General features: G+C 33.6%; 1 long non-coding RNA gene across 1 annotated transcript; it reads right to left on the bottom strand.

Moving 5' to 3' along the window:
- Window positions 1–693: 693 nt before the first annotated feature.
- On the bottom strand, window positions 694–2,122 carry LOC145109718 (uncharacterized). The gene is made up of 2 exons (XR_013709169.1): window positions 1,972–2,122; window positions 694–973 (listed from the first exon to the last, which is right to left on the bottom strand). It is a non-coding gene; the product is annotated as an uncharacterized LOC145109718 (long non-coding RNA).
- Between the last annotated feature and the right edge of the window lie 5,662 nt (window positions 2,123–7,784).

Below are 7,784 nucleotides of genomic sequence, written 5' to 3'. Positions count from 1 at the left end.
GGTTATGATTAAATATGAATTACAAATATTATATGATTGTATGACTAGATTTGGACCTTTGGACTATAAATTTTAATTACTAAGATTGATATGGTATACCATAGTTATGGTGTTATGCATCACATACTATTATTGCTTTATTTAATAAATATATATATTTGAGGGCATTATAGACATTTGTATTCAACACCAAGTAAGAAAGTTGTTATTATTTAGGGATTATTTAGGGAGTTACGCTTCTTTTTTTTTAGATCAGTATAAACTAACAAATTTTTATTTATTTTAAAAGAAAAGCAGTTTCAGATCATATAACATTATAACATTGAATACATCCTTTCATTTATAAAAAATCTTACTACACTCAAGTGATTCTTTGAGAATTGACATTCTTAAAGAATATGTATGTATATTTTTCAATAATAGTGATTTGCATCAAAATAAGAATAATTCCTATTGGAAAATAGACATATTCTATTGAGAATAATATAAAACAATAAAAAAAAATAGAATTTCGCAAAACATTCTATGAGAATATGAGCATTCTTTGTATTTTTATATCATATGTGTAAGAAAAAAAAACAAAGTGGTAAAGAATGGCTAAGAATGCATAAGATTAAATGAGAATAAGTGAAACTGACAAACAATTATGTGATATTGAACCTTGTTCGCATTATGGAACCGAAGAATTCAAGCTTTATAAAAATGTGATATATTATTCAAAAAAACATAGAGTTATTAAACAAAATTACATAAAAAGAATAATCATTCTTAAGGAATGTCATATATTCTCTTAAGAATGTAGAATTGATTTGTGAGTTATGCGTCAAGAAAATGTATAATTCTTTAAAGAATGGACTTGATATTCAACTCGATTACAGATATCTCCATCTTGAACTCAGGTCACCTTCTCTCGATCATCAACCTTTTTATCTAATATTATATTCTTTGAGAATGATATATCAATTACCCACATCTGAGAAAACAAAATCTATGAATCAATAATTGTTGTTAAAAAATGAATGAATTGTTATATCTAAAATTCATTAGAAAACAAATTCCCGAATTTTCTAAGAATAAGATAACAACGTCCCACTGTTAGATTATGCAATTTATATTTAGACAACAATTATTCATAAAACTTGGCCAATAAAGTCCAACGATCAGGATCTATAACACAATTTAATATTATATACTTCAGTATTCATTTTATGTTATAACAAGTATAATCATTAATTTGCAAATAGAATAGGCACATTGATCACAATACAAAAAACCATTGATACCCCGAGTTTCATTTGGATTATAGAACTTGTACCGAACTATTATGAAAATTTCCAATTTCAATTAAAAAAGTTAAACTATATTTCTGTTCGGAAGAACAAGAAAAAATGATTCAATCACTTTGCCTTCTCTAAATGCTTCTGATACAATTTCAAGATTTATGGGGCTTCATCTTCATACCTATTCACAAGCCAATTTTGAAGCTTGTTTTTTTGAATACATCATCCAAAAGCCATTTTTCCGTCAATCAATCCCTTCTCTGATGATAAATATTGATAAACCAAACATTTAAGTTGGATCATCTTGTCTAAGCTAAAACAAATAACTATTAGCCATTAAACAATGTAATTTCTTTCCCACCCCATCGTATTAACAAGAAAATCAAAGATTCTTGAAATTTTATCAGGTGAAGCCATCATACACCCTGAATATTTCTCAAAAGCCACAAAAATCCTATCTTCAGAATTAGGGAGAAGCGCTTAAACAAACACCCACCCAAGCTTCAAGATTTGCTTTGTTAATTTTTTTTTAAAGTGAAGTGGGAGATGGTAGAAGAATATTTGTTTTAGGGATTTTATGTGGAACAATCTAGTAAAAAAACTTAGGGTTTAATCGATTGGATTATGGATCCATCGTAGATGAAAAGGAGAGAAATAAAGAAGATGAACAAAAGTCTATCGAAAAACTAACCTGGAGAATGGCGACACTGGAACAGAAGCGGCTGACAGAGAGGGTTGAACATGGTGATTCACGGCGGCAAGTAGACGATGACGACAATCTTGACGTGTTTGTGGTGGTAGGATTTTGCTGCGGCAAAACAATTGATAATAAAGGGATTTTACCACTTCCATAATTGTGAAAATTAAATAAGGATGTCTCTATCGTAAAATAAGGTGTCTTTTTAGTCAATCCTTAAATTAATTAAAAGTAAAATTTCAAAATTGCCCCTATCAGATGATTGGTGCACAATTAGCCACAAATTCATACAATATAGGGAAAAAGACGAAAAAAACATTATATTTTTTCAAAAGTTCGGTTTAACCACCAATTTTTAAAAAGTTACGAAAAAACCACCAATTTTTGATAAAATGTTTCATCGTGGCCACTGTTACCTATTAAAACCTATTTTAAGTACGAAAAAACAATATATTTTATCAAAAGTTCGGTTTAACCACCCATAAATTGGTGGTTAAACCGAACTTTTAGAAAAATATAGTGATTTTTTCGTATTTAAAATAGGTTCTATTAGGTAAAAGTGGTCGTGCTGAAACATTTTACTAAAAATTGGTGGTTTCTTCGGAACTTATTAAAAATTGGTGGTTAAACTAGAAAATGTGATAAAATATAGTGGTTTTTTCGTCATTATCCCTACAATATATATATATATATATATATATATATATATATATATATATATATATATATATATATATATAAAAGTAATGGTAAAATGGTATTTTTAAATTTACTAAGAATGTGTAGTGTAAGATTTAATAGTATCGTGCGGATATCACCGCCGGTAGTCCGACATGGACTGTTTTACTGGCGGTGAACACCACCACTCTCCCTATTTATCGTCGTCAGTGAAGTACCGATGGTAAGAGACCACCGGTGGTGAAAGTTTGAAAAGTGAACGTTGGAGTTTTTTTTTTTTTTTTTGCCCGTTTGTGACCGTTGCTGCCTTATTTAATTTAATTTGTTTCTTCATTTTTCCTTCCGTACCAATATATATACAAACATAAACTAAAACATATTCACTCATACTTAAACCAAAACATATTTGCTCAATCATATATTATACATTTATATACATTTTCTAAAAAATCATTTCACAAAAATGGCAAATCCATTAGAAAATTGTAAGTTGTTGCTAACCGTTGGTCAAGCTGTTGTGAAATCATGGGACGTGACTTTGGATACCGTACAAGAAGAAGAATAAGAAGAAGAAGAAGAAGAAGAAGAAGAAGAAGATATTGGAAACCTTGACATTTCCTTTTCTTTTACCTCCTTGATTTCCTCTCTGTCACATATTGTATTTCCTTGTATATTTCCTTAATTGTTGCTGCCTTCCTTTTGTCATCGTCTCTCTGTTGTATATGTATTTGTTTTACTTTATGAAATACAGGCTTTTGATATCAATTTGTATATGTGTGACAACCGTCAATTTTTGGTCAAGTCAAAGTCAACCAAAGTCAACAAGTCAAACCGGTCAACTCATCTAACCATTGTATATTAGCGTTTCCATTATGATTCTTATTGTACTACTCGTAATCTTAATACAAAGTATCACTTAGAGTTTTCACGTGTTCGGAAATTCTAAACCCTAATCAGGGCAAGTGATGAAACTATTTGATAAAACATTATTCCTTAACCCTCGGAGGCATATAACAATCATAACGAGACTTAACGGGATGTACAAACCTTGCGTTACGAAGCCAAACACTCAAAAAGGTCGCAAACGAAATCTCTCCAAGTGTGCGAAATCTCTCCCAAATCTCTCTCTATATGAGAAATCTCTTCGAGAATGTGAAATCTCTCCCAAATCTCTCTCTGTATGAGAAATCTCTCCGAGAATGTGAAATCTCTCCCAAATCTCTCTCTGTATGAGAAATCTCTCCAAGAATGTGAAATCTCTCACAAATCTCTCTCTGTATGAGAAATCTCTCCAAGAATGTGAAATATCTCCCAAATCTCTCTCTGTATGAGAAATCTCTCCAAGAATGAGAAATCTCTCCCAAATCTCTCTCTGTATGAGAAATCTCTCCAAGAATGTGAAATCTCTCCCAAATCTCTCTCGAAATCTCTCTCAACTTTTTATAATCACTCGGGGCATCCCGACCCTTAATTTAGTCGAAAGCCGCTCGAAAACGGAAGTTTACGCGAAAAACAGCTTTAAGGAGCCGAACCCTCTTAAGGAGTCGAACCTCCCTTAAGGAACCGAAACCCCTTAGGAACCGAACCTCCCTTAAGGAACCGAAACCCCTAAGAAGCGAAACCCTAAGAAGCCTCCTGGACCGAACAGCCTTAAGAACCGAACTAGGAGGACCGAACCGAAGCTACTGATCTGATCTGCTGAACCGAACCCTCGCCTTCGGTCCCTTCAGGTGAGTTCGCCTGCGAGGCTCGGACCGAACCTCTTACTCTCGGTTCCAATGCACCAACCGAACCCTACCTTCGGTTCTAACCCTCTCAAGACCCAACCTTCGGCCAGACTTCGGAAATTAGCATTTTCTTCTCGGTTTCTGACCTAATCTTCGTTTTAGGCCTGTTTTTCGTGATTTTAACGCGGGATTTTCACCAAAACTCGTAATTTAATATAAGAGACCCTAAATATTCATTTTTAATCATATTTTTGGGGGAAATCCTTGTCCAAGAATAAAATCTATTAAGTTAGATCTTGGGGTGGAGTGTTGACTTTATCTAGAGTATGACACAAGCAACCTCCCCCATACCTTCATAGTACAACCCTCAGTCACTATTTCCCCTACCTAGTCAACTATTTGTCCTTTGACACCCCTCCTCCAGCTGTAAAGGTTCACCAAAAGCTGAAAATCTCATCTCTCCTCCCATTTCACTCACTTTTCACCAAAGAGCAAAACACATTCTCTCTCACTTCCTCTCACCAAGAATTCGATATTCAAGGCTGATCTTGAGCTCTTCACACACCTTGGTAAGTAAATCTCTTCCCAAACTTGATTTCCTTACACTTCTTCACTCAAATCACGGGTTCCTTACACAAATATCGTCATATTTGTTGTTAGATCTTCGAATCATCAAGCATCTTCTAAGTGTTCTTGAGTTGAACACTCCTTTTCTTCATCATCCATCTACTAAAATCACTCAAGGTGAGTTCATACCCCTATCTTTTCATGTTTTTCATAAGTTTTAAGGGGGGGGGGGGGGGGGGAGGGGGATACAAGTCAAAACACCAAAAAATTAACTAAACTCAAACAACAGCTTTCATCAGAAAAGTTGAGTCTTATTCACGGACTGTTTTGGCTATCTTAAACTTAATATCTTTCAAAACTGTTTAATATGCAAATAGTTCAGGCTCATACCTTTAAAATGACTACTTGCACATATCCATACAATTTTTCTACGATTTATGGTGATTTTTACAAAACTTCTTATCATTTCAGAAACGAATTCGGACCAGTCTGTGAATATGGACATTTTAACACAAGTTAAAACTTCTAAAAATCATAATAAAAATTATGAATAAACTAGACACATTTTGTGAACTCTCAGAATTTACGGATTCAGTTTTTGACTTCGTATGATTTTTCTATGATTTTTCTAAACAGTGTAGAAATGTTAAAAACTAGTTAACAGCTTACAACTTTCATAACACTTTGTAGTATGTTGAGCAAAGTGTATAACCATAAGTTCTAAATATTGAATTTATTTTCTTGTTAGTTTTGTTGGATAAGGTGTCTAAGTCCATAACTTATTTGGTATATACTTGACCCGACCCGGCATGGTCCATTTGGGTTGCACTTCACCCGAACTAGTTATGGATAATTTTATGAGAGTTGTATACTTACGATTTATTAATATATTATAAGTAATAATATATTAATATAAAGTCATGTTACTTAATTAGTTTTAATCTTGAATTAATTATGACTTAATTTAGTGATTAAAAGGAAGACTAATTAAATCATGGGCTATTATATTTATATGGTGTGGGCTAACACTCATTTGGAATGGGCTAAGCTTATATGGAAGTCCATGGATGATCCATGGAGCTTTTACCCATGGATCCTTGGAAGAGGAAAAGACATGGGTTATTAGGGTTTCACCCTAACCATGTACACTATATAAACAAGCTTATGTTGCATGAAAAAGACACTAATGTGTGTGTAAGTGTGGTGGCCAAAATCAAGAGTTAGTATACTCTCTCATACATTTTCCAAGTTTGTGGTGATTTGTGATTTCCATTTGAGGCATTCACATTATTGGTGCTTGGCTCTCAAACTCCAAGGAATCAACAATCAACAAAAGGTATGTAATTCATCTAGTTCTTTTATGGTTAAAAGTACCCCATGCCATGCTAGATAGGTTATAAACCTTGGAAAATAATATTTTGCATGTATCTTAGACAAACATAGATCCAAGGTTTAATAGGGTTGCATGTACACTTAGGAAGTGTTAGAATGCTCAAAACCCAACAAGTTTATCATCATAAAATGAAATTTAGTCATTCATGATAAGGATTCTTCATTCATTTCGAACACATATAATAAACTATAATAACCATAGTCTACGGGTGACAAATGTCATATCAGTTCCGACGCCTGAAGAACGTCGTTTCAGGCCAACTAGGTCATAGCATGGTTATAATAACTCACTTAGGGTATTCGCAAAACATAAGATTTACGTTGTGTTCTATCACCAAATCGTATTTATGACAATCTAAACTTGTGCATATTTTCATAAGTGCAGAAAACTATGGATCTTCTAGAGTACATTATTTCCTAACATAGAAACTTCCATTTCACATCTCATAAAGAAAATATTGGATTTTCTGGAATCATACTCATTCTCTTTTACAAAGGAAAAACGATTTCTTCCTCGAATAAAAATCTTATGAACTCACCAACTTAATTGTTGACACTTTTCCAAAACTACTTGTATTCTCAGGAAATCAATGAAACAGGATATCAACAACATTTTGAGGATGGGACGTTAAATCGTCAAACAATTCATTTTGTCATCATCATGTAATTGATTTTGAACATGTAAACATATACTATGATGAAATTCTTTTCCGATTATATTTATGATTGGTTGTATTGCTTTGATCACTATTATACTCGTTGTTATGATACTATACATGAAGTCCGCCACCCCCGGACGTTTCCGCCATCCTTGGTTTGGGGGTGTGACAGATTGGTATCAGAGCATTGTTTATAGTGAACTAAGTATATCGAACCACATAAGATATACAATTGATAGCTTCATTTTATTTACTTATTTTTATAGTTTATTTTAGCATATTTCATTCACAATTTAGATAATTTCCATGCATATTTTCCTTTTTGTTATTTTATGACCGCATTCGGGTACTTTCTAGTTTCTTGAGCATTATTGCAGATTTTTTGGAGACTAGCAGAGCGGGATTCTTGGGAAGCGATCGGACTTGGAGGACAACGAGAATTTTGGGCTTGATGACGATGGAGATGATGCATGAAGTGGGCTTGTTAATTATTTGGAGGCTTGGAAAAATTAAACTTTAGATTTGCAAGATGCGGGAATTGATGACTGGGAAACTACGGGAGCTATGAGTGGTTTGGAGAAGATAAATTGGGCTCAAATTGAAGAAATATTGAAGAGAAATGGGTATGAAGTTAATTAGACTCGAACTGGGCCAATGGAATAGCTGTGGGGGCCCAAATCTTGAAGGAGCCCAAAAACTCCGTCATAGTCACGCGGCCCGCGTAAGATTCCCCGCGGCCCGCGTGGATTCTTGACAAGGGCAATTTCGGGATTTTGTCTAGAGC

The sequence above is a fragment of the Lactuca virosa genome, chromosome 4 (genome assembly GCF_052849685.1).
Source record: "Lactuca virosa cultivar CGN04683 chromosome 4, Lactuca_virosa_CGN04683_v6, whole genome shotgun sequence".
NCBI lineage: Eukaryota > Viridiplantae > Streptophyta > Magnoliopsida > Asterales > Asteraceae > Lactuca > Lactuca virosa.
Note: the sequence above shows the minus strand (reverse complement) of the source record. Positions and strands in the feature narration are given on the sequence as shown.